At 52.3% G+C, this 16,731-nt stretch overlaps 1 protein-coding gene and 1 long non-coding RNA gene across 5 annotated transcripts in view; one reads left to right on the top strand and one right to left on the bottom strand.

The window, feature by feature from the left end:
- Positions 1-9,926, bottom strand: part of Lrfn2 (leucine rich repeat and fibronectin type III domain containing 2) — a 193,886-nt gene extending 183,960 nt beyond the window's left edge. The window contains exon 1 of one of the 4 annotated variants that reach the window (XM_078020065.1): positions 8,797-9,926. The gene's annotated coding sequence lies outside the window, so the exon portion shown is untranslated. The remainder of the gene's footprint in view (positions 1-8,796) is intronic. The other 3 variants (XM_078020066.1, XM_078020064.1, XM_005318724.3) reach the window with 3 other exon arrangements.
- On the top strand, positions 6,590-14,905 carry LOC144366216 (uncharacterized). The gene is made up of 2 exons (XR_013425180.1): positions 6,590-7,027; positions 7,942-14,905. It is a non-coding gene; the product is annotated as an uncharacterized LOC144366216 (long non-coding RNA).
- The last annotated feature ends 1,826 nt before the right edge of the window (positions 14,906-16,731 follow it).

Genomic DNA, 16,731 nt, shown 5'->3' with positions numbered 1-16,731 from the left:
TTCCTAAGGACAAGGGAAGGCCTGCTATCGTCACATGAAGACCTCTCCAGTACAAGGAACCTGCGTGACCATTTGCAATTACTCTGGGACTGCAAGCCCAGCCTCCAGCCAGAGGTCCCACATCTGGATTCTTGCCCCAAGTACAATGGCCCTCGTTGGTCACTGCTTAGAAGCCGTGACTCCAGACACGGAGTCCAGGCTTCATGTCTATTCTAAGGTCTCTCCTCGCCCGCCTTCCCCAGCTCAGTCCTTATGACATAAGTACCCAAGCCAGGAGGAAGATTAAATGGTTCCTTTGGGGACAGCTGCCCCTACATTGGGACAACGGCCCCAATCTCTTCATCCCTTCAGTTTCTATCTGGGTGAGAGGGTCAGATGTCAGATTAGTGTTGGGGTTGGGGGAGGGATCTGGAAAAGCAGGTTGGGAGTCTGTCTCTTAGTGGTCTTCGCCAGCACACCATCGGCAGCACCATCGCCATCATTACCACCATCACCCACATCACCACCACCACCACCACCACCACCGTCAGCTTTACATCAAGCAGTTAATCATGTGTGACCTCTGGCTGGTCTGAGAAAATAAACACACACACACACAGGACTCATAAGCAGGCAGATGGGGGAAGTTACCAGAAACCAGTGAAAAACGGAAACCTTCACCACCGACTCCGACAAGTCCCTCCATAGACAGGACTATAAGAAGTGCAGAAGATAAATCCAATCACCAAAGAGACTAAGGCTGCATGAGCTGGGGAGATGATTCAGCTTGGTGACATCTGACCTGCTGGGGGCACATAGTAGGCATTCAATAAATGCTTGGAGAGTTAGCCTGAACAGGGGAGCACCCGTGGCCACCAAGTCATAGAAGGGCTTGACCACCACATCTTGGACTGTCAGGCTCCCCGGACCTTAAAGTGTGAAGAAGTGGAAGAGTCGCTTCCGAACCAGTAAGGGAACCCCAAATCCCCCAGCAGGCATCACAATGCAGGCCTCAAGAGGTGGGGCGGGCTGAGACCATGAAAAGCAGCCTGTTCACCAGGAGCAGGGCTGGATCTCTAAGGAGCAGCAACAAGAAAGCTTGACCTGACCCCAAGGACAGAGGTGGCCAGTGCTCTCTGGGCTGCCCAGTGAACACCAGTCAGGACTGGGGCTGGAGTGAGTGCCTGGGGCTGACCTAGGGTGGCATTTCCCAGCTGCTGGAATTTGACATGAATAGAAACTCCCAGCAGCCTGAAAGGAAGGAGGGAAGGAAGGAAGGAAGGACAGACCACCAAGCAAGATAAAGAAAGCACACATGTCCTGGCCAAGAAGCACAGAGGGCTCCACCACCCCAATTGGTACCCAATCTCCCGTCACTAACCAGGGACAAAATACGCCCTTCCTGTTTCTCACAGTCGTTCTGCAGAGCGGAGAGTGCCATGGGCTCTGGAGTGACAGAGCAATCTCTGGGAGGGGACCAGAGGTCTGGGTTCTCATCCTGGCCCTGCTGCTACCTGGCCTCACTCAAATCTGAGCCAGATTCCTTATCCACAGAGAGAAGAACCCCTGTCCTACTGAGCGGCTCAGGGCTGTGGATGGCAGGAGTGCTCTTGGTAGAATGGACAGCACCTCAGGGGGGCCGGACAGCATGCAGCCAGGTCTTAGAGGGAAAAAAGCAGAGATGGTGGACAATGGGAGTGTGTGTGTGTGTAAATGTGTGTGCGAGGGTATGTGGAGGTGCATCTATGTGTCTGCAGGTATATCTGCTTGTATACATGAATGTATGTGGGGGTGGGTCTGTGAACGTGCTTGTTTTGTGGATGCGTGTGACTGTGGACATCATGTAGAACCATGTAAAACCATGGGTGTGTGTGTTTGAGTGTGCATTTGCACACACATGTGCAGGAGTGGGGGAGGCGGGAGATACTCCCATCCAGGACTGCAGCCCTGGATCCTGCACATTTAGAACTGGACCCTGGCGAGGAGTGTGGTCACACAGCAGTTGAGGCTTGAAGCAGAGGGCAGCACCAGGTCAGTGGTGTCTGCAGAAGAGGATGAGAAGCAGGCCACAGGACCCTGGCAGAGTCCCCCCAGGGCGCAGGCAGCTCAGCGATGTCTCTGCTGTGAGGCTGGCCTGTAAACTCACGAACCACAGGACCAGGGCCCGAACTGGAGAGTGGCAGACCCTGCTCTACCAGTGGGCATGGAAAGGGACAGGGGATGGCAGTGTCACTCGTTAATGCCCAGCAGAGTGGGAAGAACTCTTTCCAGGGTCCCCGTAACCCTCAGGGCTTTGACCTGTAGGAGACCTTTAACCTTTTACCTCTGTGACCCCAGGTCACCATCATCCTCTCCCTTCTAACCCAGGACCTTTCTGGGTATAATCATGGCTTCACTACAGGGGATGTTGAGTTAAGGGTTCAACTTTGCCCATCTGGGAATTTTTGATGCCTTTTTAGGATGATAGAGCCTTGTCCTGCTGTCCTATGGGGTCATGTCTAAGGGTCTCCAGGGGTTCAGAAAGTCAGCCATGTTTTAACCTCATTGCAGTCATCCCCTGACCCCCAAGATCCAAGCCACAGGCTCAGTTTAGATCACTTCCCAGTTTCTCCACATCCTACAGGCTGAGTGACAGCATGTCACACATTTTGGGGACCAGAGCACAGAACAAGGAGACCTCCTGACAATTGTTCTGAAGCCGGAGCCTCCACAGACACACAACCCTCACTGGGGACTGGGGCAAATACCCCCAACCCCCAGCTTATCTGACTGGAGCTTCCTTCCCAGGGAGTAAAGAGCCCCGAGCTGGGGGGGGGGGTGCTGTGTGGCTCTGGAGAAAGGGAACAGGACTGTCCTGGGGAAGGGGGTTGGGAAGACCCGGTCGATTTTGCATCCCAAAAAGTTGATTAGAGACCCGAGTTAAGGCAAGATGGAAAGACTGCTCCTTCTGGGAAGGAGAGAGGCAGAGACGTGTGGAGGGAGAGGGGCCCTGGGCTTTCTGCTTCTGTGTCTTGTGTCCTCAACTCCAGAGTGAACCTGCGGGGGTGGGGGGGTGAATTCATTTGGGACATGCCCGCCATAAACATACAGAGCCCTGAAGAGTCCAACTTTGGAACTGTGCGACCTCCCGTGTTTCAAAGTAGGACAGCCACCAGGGAGGCCCAGGCTATACCACAGGCCATCCCAAGAAGGCTGACAAATTACAGGAAACATTCTTGTCCCTTAATCCTCTTTGACACAGTGTAACACTTACGTCTCGTCTCTATCGTTTCAATCTGTCCCTCAGGCTGCCCTTGATCCGTGGGGAGATTCAAGGAAGCAGACCCAGATCCGTCCAAATTAAGAATGCGTTGCCTTCCATTGCTTGGAAGCAAGGCTGCAAGCCCGGGTCTCCGTGGTGGCCCTCACTCCTCTACACAGCCTTCACTTACACCGCCAGGAGATGATCCAGAAAAAAGCATGGTCAGATACATCAGGGCACCTGTAGACCATGTCATCACGTAAGCTTTCCAGCTGCATTTGGACTCAATAGTCTAAGGAGCCATGTGACCCAAGATAGAGTTATTTCTGGTCTTTGGCCTCTCACCTCTTTTCCTTTGACCTTGTGATCAAAGACTAGCCTTGAGTTCTGGGGCAGTGCATCCAACCTGGCCTCCCCACCCGCTTCCATCTGAAAGGAGATGCCTACTCAGGAGGTCTGGGGTGGGGTTTTGCATCCCTGACCTGCTCCCAGGTGAGGCTGAGGCTGTTAATCTACTATCCACACTTGGGATAGGAAGGATTCAGGGGATCTGCCCTCAGGTCACCTTCTGAGTTCTCCCTGTGCATTAATCCATCTCTTCCCGTTGGCCCTAAGCCATGCATTCTCAGTGGGGGCAATATCACCCCCAATGGGGCAAAATTTTGGTTTTGGTGAGGAGGCAAAAAAAAAGAGAAAGAAACAAAAACACATCTTTTGATGTGCAAAAAACAGATAAATGTACAACATAAAAAGAGATATCCAAGCCAGTAAGGTGGTGCACACCTGTAATCCCAGCAGCTCAGGAGGCTGAGTCAGGAGGATCGAAAGTTCAAGACCAGCCTCAGCAACAGCGAGGTACTAAACAACTCAGTGAGACCCTGTCTCTAAATAAAATACAAAATAGGGCTGGGGATGGGACTAGTGGTCGAGTGCCCCTGAGTTCAATCCCCAGGTACCAAAATAAAAAAGAAAGAAAGAGCTATCCAGTCTCTCTGTGGCGCTAAGCTCTCCTGGGAGGCATGATCAGGAAGCAGCCTCCTTCCAGGGAGCAATAATGAAAAAATGATGGAGAAACGCTGGCCCAAGGAAGATGCCCTCTGCTCACGCCTGTGCCCTTTCCTTCAGTGACAGCTGCCTGATTTCAGAAGTCAGTGAAGCACGCACCATCATGTCCTTTCCTAGCTGCCTGCCGCCAACCCGCAACTCTCTGGACCACACCTCTATAGGCCCGTCACCACCCTTTGGCCACAGGCACAGTGCCTACCTGCCTGGCCTGTGATCTTACTGGCCAACCATAGTCCAGTGTAAAACCCATTCACAAGGCCCACCTTTGACGCCCAGGCCAGGGGGTTTCTACCTTTGACATTTTGCTGACTTAGTCTCAATGAGGAAGGAGTCACAGACACAACCCAAGTGCGCTAAGGGACTTGCTTCTGAAGTGCATTCACACTCGCTGCCTGGTTCTTACAACCCTGGGGTGGGGGGCGGGTGAGCCTCGCAAGGGAAACCAGGCTTCGGAGGACAGGGTTGGCCTCCCCCCGCCTTCACCCAGGAGGCAGAGTCGGCTGCCCTGACAGGTGGAAGTCCACTGCTCCCACCATCGTCCTGTCCTGCTCACGGCTCAGAGGAGCGGCACTCAGGTGTGACGGGTGATTTTAAACTCACGAGGAAGGATGAGGTAGGTCAGAAAGGAGAAGCTCCAAAGTCACCTTCTCACCAGGCCAGCAGCAGTGTAGAAGTGCCCACCCATGGTGCCCACCCTTCCTCACCACAGCGTGGGGGGACGTGGTGTAGAGTAGTTAAGAGGGTAGGCTTTGAAGTCAGGAGGACATGGGAACTGCATGCCAACTCTGTCACTTACTAGCTACCCAGCAGGTACTCAACTTCTCTAACCTCAGTTTTCTCATCTGTAAAGTGGAATAATAACAGACGATCTTACAGGATCATGAACCTTCCCTGATACTAACGAAGAGCCCTTAGCATTATGTCAGGCACATACTTAGTGATCAAGAAACCAAAGAGGCTGATGGCCTAAGAAATTTCTTAGAATATGCATCCTACTTTTTCAGTGCCCCATCTCCGAAATGCCCCCAAATTCTTGTTGACCTCTAAGAATTTAAGAGAAAATAAAACCTGCCTTCAGGTAGCTTTGATGGGCTGCTGCTGCTCCTGTAACCCACATCTCCAGAGACACCCTCCTGATTACCCTCACCCTGAGCAGGCTAGACATGGACACCTTCCCCCATGCTACCTTTAGACCTGATCCCTGGAAAATATCTTTTTTTTAGGCCTGTCTCTTAAGGTTAGATGACTTCTCCCCTGCTCTAGTTGGCCTGTGGGCACATCTGCTAAATACATATCTGGGTCTGAGCCATCTCCCAGACTTGAATGTGTCCAGCTCTGAAGGCTGGACCTGAGCCCAATAACAAGCCCTTCCCAGACCCCAGGAGAATGGGTCCATTCCCTTGACCTGGCCTGATGCCTACTTTTTCTGTGAGGTCATCCCTGGAGGACAGGGAGGCAGAACTAAGAGAGGGCAGAGGCCAGTCCTCAGGGATATTTCAAACCTCAGACAGGGAAGGGTAACAAATGACTCTTGTGAAACTCCAAAGTGATCAAAGACAGGGGGAGAAGCAGGTGCCTGAGTCCCAGAGGGGAAATTTACTTCCCTGCTATCAATTCTCAAGTTTTCTGGAGGGCTTCCTGGAGTCTTTTAACCATGAGCTCATGAGCAATGGCATTGAATCCTCCTGGCAGCTCCATCTCTCTGAAGGCCTCTCCCCATCTCCCAACCACCCCTACCATGAAAATTCCCTCATCTCTGAGAAGGGGTGTGGGGCCTGCCAGGAAAACATCTGGCCATAACACACCTGCAGGGCACATGCCACTGTTTCATTGCACCAGATGATAACCCAGAAGCTCAAGTGCTACCAAAGATGAGGCAGAGTCAGGATTTGAACCCAGACCCTCTATATTTAAGTTTTGTTCCATGATATGATAAAACTAGTCATTCCAGTAAGTTGTGTACTAAACTCCATCTCTGCCAAAGAAAAATCACAAAACACCCAAATTGTTGTAGTAGTTCTTGTTTAGATCCAAGTGCACATAGCCAATGCAAGTGGTTTTGCTTTTGATGTCTCTGTTTTCAGTTTAGCAACGTCCACCATCAGAGTGTGACTTCCTTGATGTCAACCATTGTGCTCAGCTCCACCTTAGGTCTGGGAACTTTCTGAAAACAATTTTAATTCCAACTTCACCTCTCAACTGCCTCTGGGGTAGACAGCTGTCTAGGCAGGAGCTTGGAGGCCTCTCTACACGCCCCTCAGTGATAACAAAAGAGCAGACCTGCTCCACCCAGCAGGCTGCAGAGGCTTGGCAAGCTGGCACTTGGAGACCAGAACCTCTGAATCCTTGATTTTACTATGAAGCTGATGCATGGATAAGAAAATAGGAACCCCCTTTAGTAAACCAGGGCCTGAGAGGTCAGGAAGCTGCCCACTCTCCAGTAGCCCTGCCCCACACCATCCGCATTTCCCATCCCATCCATCTCCTTCTTCTCCTCAGCCTGGCCTTCCTAGCTCCCTGCTCACCCTCTCTTGGAACCAGACTCCCGGGCTTCTCACATTTCTGGACCTGGGGAAAGAACTGGCACTTCAGAGAAGGGACCCTGAACCCCAGCTCCCCTCCAGCCACCGGCAGGCACCCACCCAGTCCTGCCAGCCAGAGAGGCGCTGGGAGCCCACCTCCTGAGAAGCACCGCCAAAGGCTGGAGCAGAACTGCCAAGTTTGCTGTTTGCATTCCCCAGGGTGAGGACCCGGAGATAAGTAATTACATCCTTGGGCAAAAATTAGACCAGAAATTCTAAATTAAGGGCTGGGCAGGGGGCCTGAGAAGAACCAGGGGAGGCGGCCTGGAGGAGAGGTGGAAGGAACTCTGCACTCCCAGCCCCACACACAAGGGAAAGACAACATTCCAGCATCAGCAGAAGGGTCGGCAGCTGTCTTGATGCTTGGAGATGATGGCTCCAAGCACAGGCCTTTAGGAGCTTCCCATCCTCCCTGCAGACCCTGACCCCCTGCAGGCCCAGACAGACTGACCCCAGGAGCAAGTCTAGGCTTCGCTATATTGCTGGATATAGCTCTGGCAGGGGGTGGTGACCAGCCCAGGCACAGCCCTAAGACTCAGTTCACTTGCTCCCAGTACACCATCATTCCTGCCTGGGCTGGCTCCCGACAAGTTCCAAATTGGCCCCCTCCCAAATACAGGAGCCCATCAAGAACCTCTCGCCTTGGTCCCTAGGAGCTTTTCGGTTCCCTCCTCAGCTTTGCTCCTCCCCAGCATTGGGGGTCTGTTTCCTGAAGCAACCCCGTCCCCCAAGCCCCACAAAGCCAATCAGACCATCTAGCCCACAGCTACAACCTCCCTCTCTCTCTCTCTCTCTCTCTCTCTCTCTCTCTCTCTCTTTCTCTAACACACACACACACACACACACACACACACACACACACACACTCTTCATGATAGTCAGGGCAGAGGGTCAGCATCTATCTACAGCCTTGCTAGTAACTCCAGCTCAGAGTATAGGCTCAGACAAGCGCCCTCTCCCTGTAGGTCTGTCTGTCTGTCTGTCTGCCCCTGCCTCTGGGTGCACTTGGATTGGTCTGGCTCAGTCCCTCTGCGGTCTCTGCTCAGGCTCCCTCCTCTCTCTACCTCTCTTCAGCTCCGGCTTTCAGGCTGTTCTCCCAGGAACTCTCTGCCTCTGTCCTTTGTACTGGGCTGATGGGAAGATGGGCAAGACACTCCCTCCAAGGTCTGTGCAGAGCAAGACACAGTCTACCTCCTTGGTGCTTTCCAGGGCTCTTCCTCTTCCCTGCCCAAGCCAACCTTAGAACCAGGGCAGGGCTGGGTGGGAGTCAGACCTACCAACCCCGGCATGGCTAATGCCAGTTTCCATATTGCTTCATCATGCCACTCTGATGCCCCAAGCTGCACATGCACGATCCCCCATCTCTCTGCATTCGACCGAAGCCAGAATAGGGTCCCTGTGCCTGCCCTATCTGCCTCCCCAAACTGCAACCATGCCTTTCTCCCCTGGATCGGCGATCGGCACTGCATCAACCCCTCAGCACTTGGATCTACTGCACCCTACCCACCAAGCTCTGGAGTCCCCGGCGCCCCCACCCAGACCCCAGCAATGGCTCTCTCCAGGCCTCGCATGTGCGGAGATGCAACAGAGTGGTCTGGCGGCAAAGTTCTCCTGCTGCTTCCAACGGTTCCGTTTGCCCGCGGCTCCCATTCTCTCCCACCCGCTCCCGGCTTCACACCGACCCACTCTCCTCGCTCCCCGGCAGTTTCACCCCCACAATCGAAAAACAGGAAAGGAAAGGAAACCTCTCGCGATAAGGATGGGTAAAAAGAGAAGGGGGTGCCCGCACGAGGATCCAGGATGAGGGGAGTCCTCAAGTGAAAAAGAAAGGGATGCAAAGTTCCCCCGTTCCCTCCGGTGCGTTCAGCCCCGTGCTGAGCTCCCGCAAACACCCCGGATCACCAAGACGCGGCGGCGGCGACCACTCACCTGGGCAAGGCAGCATCTACCCTCGGCTGGGAGGCTCCGAGGCCGGCTCCGCGGGGCGCTCGGGCTCCCCGGCTCGGCCACGCATCCTTCCCCGCTCGAGACAGGCTCGAGCTAAACCTCCGGCTCCGGCGAATGCAGGCAGATGGTGGCCTCCGACGTCCGCGCGGGGAGAGCCCTGAGCGGCTTATTCAGTTATATCCATGGCATTTAGCAAGAAGAAGGGTGGGGGGAGCACAACTTGTTCTCTTCTCTTCCAGGTTTAAAAAAAAAAAAGGAAAGAAAACAGAATTCCTTCCTAGGAAGATGCCCGTAGGATTTTCCGGATCCAAGAACCCCAGGCATTCCCAGGAACCTCGGGCATTATGGAATGTGGGGTGTCTTCAAGTTCAGACGAGCCTGCCGGTGTGTGTGTGTGTGTGTGTGTGTGTGTGTGTGTGTGTGTGTGTGAGAGCGAGAAGGAGCCAGGCACTCACACCCACACGCACACACACAAACACACTCCCCCGCACTCCCCGCAAGCACACTGCCCCCCCACGCGTGCGCGCACACGCGCGTACTCAGTCTCTCTCGCGCTCACACACACACACACACACACACACACACACACACACACACACACAGTCTCTCTCTCTCACAGAACGATCACACGCACAGATCCGGAAGGGAGCTGGGCGGGCTGCGGAGGCAGCGCAGGACCAGCAGCGGAGAAAGCCTACCGGCCGAAGGCGCCCAGGAGCCCGGCGGCCGTGCGCTCCGTCCCCTCCGGGATCGCCGGCTAGGCAGCCCCCAGTGGCGGCCGGCGGAGCTGCAGGAGCCCGGAGCCAGCCTCCCTGCCCGCCGCCCGGCCAGCCGCGGAGAGCACCCACTTCCGCACGGACCGACTCGGCCAAGGAAACCCTAGGGATACACGGTCCTGGCCGGGTTGGCGCAGGAATGGTGAAGGCAACTGGAGGGACCCGCACGGACAGGAGGAATGGCCTGGGGCTGCGGCCCAAGGAAGCGACGGACTGGTGGGCCGCTAGTCCCGGAACCCGGAGGGCGGGCTCGCCGGCCGGGTGACGCGGGCAGCCCCTGCGCAAGGCGACCCGGGCGGCCCAGGCTGCGCTGCTGCAGCCGGCGCCGGTGCTGCCGCCTCACGTGCGGCTCGCGCTGTGCAGCCGTCAGCCCGCCGCCTGCCGGAGGAAAACCCGACCGCGCCGGCCCTGAGCCGAGGTTGGGGGCTGGGAGGATCGCGCCCACCCAGCCCTGGAGCCCGGCTCTGAGTCCGCACCCTAGCGAGAGACCTGCGAAAAACCAGCGGCTGGTGCATGCACACTCACTTCGACTTTTCGTGAATGTTACAAGAACCCGTGGTGTTTAACAGGATCGCGAATCTTTACAACTCTTAGCTTGTTTGATCTTCTCAGCAACCCCGTTTGACATAAGGAGGAAAAAGACTCAGAAGAACAACGCGACTTGCCCAAGGCACGTGGTAGATAGTGGCGTCCCTACTCAAAGCAGATTGTGGGTTTGGAATCAAAAGGCCAGGGTGCGGTCAGGGTCTCTTCATCTTTGATTATCCCCTCTGCCCACTGGGATAGTAACAGCCAGTTCCTGGGGAATGCAGGACTGGGCTCTGCCTTCCTGGGTTCCCAGAGAGGCAAGTGCGCCTTTCCCATTGAAGGAGATCCGTTGTCAAGTTCTACTCATGCTCCAGCGGATGCATCCAGGGGCAGGGAGAATGTCAACATCCATTTCTTCTCTACTGGTGGTCAACATCCCATGCACCTGTCCCAGTTACCCACAGGGAGGCACATGTGGCATGTGGATGAGTCTCTGCAGCACAGCACTGGCTCAGCTGGATTAATGTGTAACCTAAGACACAGTCTCCTGTCTAGGCACATGGGAGGGTGTATATATGCAGAAGCCCACGCAGCTAATTACCAAGCACTGAGTACCCAGGAAAGCTGCCACACAGGCAGGCTACAGACCCTTGAAGATAAACCTTCCCTGCCAGGATTCTGGAGAGCCTGGGGTGGGGAGAAGGGTGTGGCCAGGAAGAAGCACAAGGTGTAGCAAGGTGGGCTGGCCCTGGGGAGAAGGAAGCTAACTCAGGCAAAGTGAGGCACAGGAAAGGTGGGGAACAGAGAAAGAAAAGAAAAATAGGAAGGGAAGGGAGAAGGAAGGGGGAGTTGAGTAGGAGGTCCAGGGAGCAGCTGGAGGGCATGTTGAAGGGAGGAGGAAGGGGAAAGGGAAAAGGAGGGGGAGGTGAGAATGGAGGAGGGTGTTTTCCTCCCTTCTAAACTCCACTATAGAGGTGGAGTCTCCCTGGGGGAGGGGAAAGGAATGGAGAGAGGAGCTGCAGCCCCAGCTCAAGTCTCTGAATTCCCCCAACAAGTGGAGGCAGCAAGTTAGGCTACTTGCATGACCCACAGTCATCCTTAAGAGGACCAGAATGGAGTGGCAGAAATACAATCAGGCGGCCACCAGAGCAAAAATGGAACTGTTCTGGGAAAGGTTAAAAAAAAAAAAATGAGAAGGGGCGGGACACAGGAAAGATGGCCCAATCCCTGCTCCGGAATAAACCCTCATACCCTATCAGAAAGTTTTCCCTGGTCAGAGAAGGAAATGTGGATATTTTTTGAAGAGTCAGACCTTGGATCATGGGTAATTCAGAGACTGGCTCTGCTGAGCACCGGCTAGGAATCAGGTGGCTAGGAAGCTTGCCATGGTTTCAGAAGAAGGGGTGATGTGTCAAGTTCCTTCCCCTTAAAGGGTTTGGATTTGTGCTTTGTAAGAGCCTTTCCAGTTCTAATGACCCTGGAGCAACCTCGGCATATGGATGGGGCCCCAGATGCATCTTAGGAGGCCAACAGAAAACCAGTCAGCAGCCGCTATAGGGCAGATAGCAAGGAAAATCCCCAGAAAATAATCCACATTTGGATCATGGAAAGATGAGTGATGGTGGATTTCTTGTTCCCTTGAGCAAGCACAGAGGGTGGGATATGGACACTAACATGGCACCTGGCTGCTTGCTCTGGTCACTAACCACAACAGTGAATCAGGGCTTCCTACTAGGTAATAACATGATTCTGTACGAGACAGGGATGTCACACAGAAGTCATTCTAATGATGGGCATTTGGATTCTCCCCCATTTTCACTCTTCTAATAACCCTGAGATGAACATCTTTGTATTTAAGTCTTTGCCTACATTCTTGTTTCTTTAATCAGGCAAGACCCCCTGAAGTGGAATCACTGTGTTAAGGGTATGAACATCTTGAAGGCTCTTTGAACACACTTCTTTGTTTCGGTTTTAGAGTCAAGGCACTGAAGTGCAGGGTCGATAAATGATTTCCCAGAAAGCGCCCAGCAGGAGCCTTAGGATGTTTCCTCTCACCCTCTTACTGTCTCCGTGGGGGTGGGGTAGAGAATGCCTTGGGCTCCAGGCTGCACGCCAAGGTCACTCTCCATCCTTCAAAATGACTAGAAAACTCCAGTGTGAAGAAAGTTCCAGCTCCATGTGCTACCAGTCCAAACTCACCCTCCTTGAGGCCATCAACTCTCCCGGGCATTCCTTACCAGCCTTACCCTACTGTCAGAAGCCCTGACTCCCTGGCTGTCCCATAAGGACCAGTCCCCTGGCACACTTCAGAGCATAGAGCCGACTCCCAATACCTGCTTGCTACCTGGAATCTGATAAGGAGATGGCCTAACAGGGGCTGGAGGTGGAGAGACACTCAGCCTGGGGAGAAGACTGAATTAGCCTGGGTCTACACACCCATAGAAGCACCCCAGTGCAGAGGATGAAGGTGTACTGTGCCCACTAAATACCAGAAAGAGAAGGAATTGTCCTAAAACAAAGTGAGGGCTTCAGGTTAGACAGAAGGATGGAGCCGGGTGCCTGAGGCTATGGAGTTCAAGGATGGTGACTGTTAAGTTAGCCCGTTCCATAAAAGAGGGGTGCAGTTTGTTTTTAATCCCAGAAAGCATTTGCTGTCATGTACCTCAGTTTTCCTTGGCTCATTGTGGCCTGAAGAGTGGCCATTGGCTAGGAGCGATCCCAGGACACCGTCTCAGTGGATCTCCGACTGGAAGCTGGGAGCCACTTGAATTCTCAGCATCCCCTTCACCTAGCTTCCCCCAGAACCAGCAGCCACCCTATCTCCAGCTTATCCCATAGGCCTGTAGGATGTGGGCAAATGCATCCCCAGGAAGTAAGACCCAGAACTGGAATATACTTTCTGGACATGCGGATGTGGTCTATAGCTTCCACATCCTCCTCAACTGCTCTTTCTTTCCCAAATGCGGGAGTAAGAAGCAGCCAAAATAAATTCCTATTAGTATGCATATGTATTCCCAAATTCCTAACGGAATGACTAACACCACCTACAGCCATTAGTTGTAGATGTTTAGAGTTTGTTTTCTAAATCCAGTTTACTTTTCGTCACCCAACCCTCTGTTTACCTCTTTCCCTCCCCCAAGCCCTATGGGCAACCATCTCAGCTTCTTGCCCCGGTGCCAGGTCTGCCTGCCAGTGAGTTCCTGATGCACCAAAGATCAGACCATCCTGGGTCCTCATGATCCATCACTAGAGAAGACTTTACTGAGCATCTTCTATGTAGCACCTAGTGCTTTGCTGAATACTATAGAGGAGACGATAAGGAAGGAGAAGGCAGAGAGAAAAGACTTGCACTGACACTAGCACCACAGCTTTCAGTCTATAAAGAGCATCCTCAAATGCTCCCTCATTGGTTTGGCACAATAATCACATGTCAGATCATTGTCCCCATTTAATAAAGACACTGAATCCTGAATAGGTAACATGCCAGCTCTTGGAGCTGTGGACTGATGGCCCTGGATTTCAAACCAAGTCATCTGACCCCACATCCCAGGGTCCTTTCTGTGTACGGAGCAGCCTCTCCAATCCCTGCCTTGATGCTACTAGCTGGCCAAGCACCTGATGCAGCCTGGAGTGCAGTAAACATGAGGCAAAGAGAAGGCCAAGGTGACCAGGGCTGGCTTCATAGAAGCTTTCCAGCCCAAGAGACACACACTGACCGATGCACAGTTAGAACATTCTGGATTTAGGGTGGTATGGTAGAAAAAGCACCAGAAGAACAGTAGGGGCTCCAGATCCTGGTTTCTTAATGTGACCTTAGGCAACTGTCACTCTCCCTGGACTTCTGTTTCTTCATTCTAAAACGAGGCAGTCAGGGCTAAATGATCTCTAAGATCCAATTAGAAGCAATAAAGAAAACAGCCATTCAGAACTGCAGACAACACATGTCATTGTTTCTTGGTGTTCTGTCTCCTACCAAGGAATTCCCAAATCTTAAGGGTGGGGTGGCAGCAGAAAACACTGTGGGCCCACATGAGTGCCTAGGCAAATCTGAAAAGGATCATGACTCCTTGCTCTGCCCAGACACTGGCCACAGCCCAGGCAAATGTCCCAGGGCTTCTCCAGGCCACCCGGAACCCCCACCCCACTCCCTGATAATAATAGTACTAGGACTGTGTACAAGCCACTCTTTCTGCCATGGGTGAGAATTAGTTTATTTAATTATTGTAAAGACCCAACAAGGCAGGTCATGTTGTTATCCCCATTTTATAGGTATAAAAACCAAGATACAGAATGGTGAAGCAACTTGCTAGGTCAGAGAGCTGGCAGGTGGCAGAGCCACAGTTCTTACCCTAGCACCTGTGCTAGAACCGACTGGTTGGGAGGTCAATTTGTTTAAGAATTAATAGAAGAAAAATCAGCATCTCCACCCCAAGTGGTCAGAACACGTCCTCCTTCTTTCTTACCAGCTCTGGCTCCCTTCCTTTGCCTCTCCCTGCCTCCTTTATGCATTGTTTGGAACATAGAGTCATAAGTGTGTGGTTTGTTTTATAATCCAGTCAACTGTGGAAGCACAGCCATCGTCATTTATGTCCCTGCCTCGGCATCGTTCACCCACGAGATTTATCGCAGGAGGAATTGACTGACTACAAGACTCTTTCCATTCCTTAATCAAGTCCGTGGCTTCTCTTTCAAAGGGACTTGGAGAATGGAGCAGGAGCCAACCCATGCCTGGTCCTGAGCAGGACAATAATTCAATTTAATCTAATAAAACTGCCTTTGTGGTTCCACGTGAAAAGTACAGAGAAGGATTAAGGGAAAAATGGGCTGTGGCCCAACCCTACTCACTGGTAGGGCTGGCCAGCCATGTCTCCAAATGACTGTAGTCAAAGAGAAAAAGTAAAAATGGAAATATTGGGGGAAGTTCTGTATTTCCAGTAGAGAAATCAGAATAGAGAAGTCAGACAAGACTTCAAGAAGGGGATGACAGGTGAATGACACTTGAAGGGTGGGCAGCACCTGGGTAAAGAAAGAGGTGATAGAGACCAGCATTGCAGGTGGTAAAGAGGGCTGGGGGCCAGGCAGAGAAGTTGGTTTTGGGGCGATGCAGAGTTTCTGGTGTGACCCAGTCACAGGGCATAAGAAGGCAGGATGGTTAGGAATGTTGGTTCTGGATATGGACTCTCTGGGTTTAAATTCAAGGACCCCACTTGCAAAGGGAAGTTACTTTAGGCAAGTTACAAAACCTCTCTGTGCCTTCATTTCTTATCAGTAAAGTGGGAATAATAATAGTGACTATGTCATGGGGAGATGAGAAGATTCAGTGACCTAAATGACTTTAGGAGTGTGGCACAGTTAATATTCAATTAACTGTGTAGTTATTGTTTTACTATTATTCTTATTAATGGATAGGCTGGGAATTAAGGGTGCAGTAGGTTGGCATTTCCCTGCTCACAAAGGTAATGTTTCCAGGTTCATTTCCGCAGATAACTCAGAAACAGTGCAGGTTTTGAACAGATCAGGGTAGAGATTTGATGATGAACTGTTGAGAGATGGGACCGAAGGAAAGGAATACAGTTGCTGTGGTGTGTCTAAGTATTCTCCAAAAGCCTACGCGTTAAAGGCTTGTCCCTGGCACATGGTGCTATTGGGAGGTGGTGGACACTTTAAGAGGTGGGGCCTAGTGGAAGGATTTAGGTTATTGGGGGATGTACTCAGCAGGGATATGAGACAATGGTCTCTTCCTCTTCTTTTGGCTCCCCAGTCCTGAGGCAAACCATTTGGCCTCACTCTGCTGCTATGGTGGGCTGCCTTGCCACAGGTCCCAAAGCAACGGTGCCAGATCCTCATGAACTGGAATCTCCAAAACAACAAACCAAGATTAACTTTTTTCTCTATAAGATGATTGTTGCAGGTATTATATAGAGAGAAAGCTAAGTAACACCGCAGCTCTAAATCTATTAGGAGAGTCCTAGTAAGGGGGAAGAGGAGGTCAAAGGCTGTGGCATTAACAATGGAGAGGGATGAGAGAGAGAGAGAGAGAGAGAGAGAGAGAGAGAGAGAGAGAGAGAGAGAGAGAGAGAGAGAGAAACAGAGGGAACTCAGAGGCGACCAGAGGTGGAGTCGGAACACAAAGGGGGGCTTGGGTGGTGGTACTGAAAAATTTCTGAATTTTGATCACTCACATGTCTGAGTCTGAGGCTGAGGAGGGGGCAGTCAAAACCCATTTCAGAACATGAAGTTCACCACTGGCACGATGGTTGGTGTCCTTAGGAGGGACAGTGGGACGAGAGGTAGGAAGCAAATCCCACATTTGACATGTGGAGCCTGAGCGCTTGCGGATGCCCAGGTCCTCTTGTCCAAGATGTAATTTGATAAAGGGTGTGGAAGAGATGATGGGGGTAGACTAAAAGTGAAGGTTATAGGAATGGAGGAAATTCCCAGCACAGGAAGGGTAGGGTGACGGGAAGCTGGGGGTTCGGACCCTATACTTACTTTATTTCATGTACCATCTTCCTCGAGCCCTTGTACACATATTATCTGGCCCATTTATGTTAAGGAGATATGGCTCGACAAGGTTCCAGTCACCCTTTTACGTAGAGAAGCCAGGAGACAG

Source organism: Ictidomys tridecemlineatus, chromosome 8 (genome assembly GCF_052094955.1).
Source record: "Ictidomys tridecemlineatus isolate mIctTri1 chromosome 8, mIctTri1.hap1, whole genome shotgun sequence".
NCBI lineage: Eukaryota > Metazoa > Chordata > Mammalia > Rodentia > Sciuridae > Ictidomys > Ictidomys tridecemlineatus.
The sequence above is the reverse complement of the archived record's forward strand: the minus strand, read 5'-3'. Positions and strand labels throughout refer to the sequence as shown.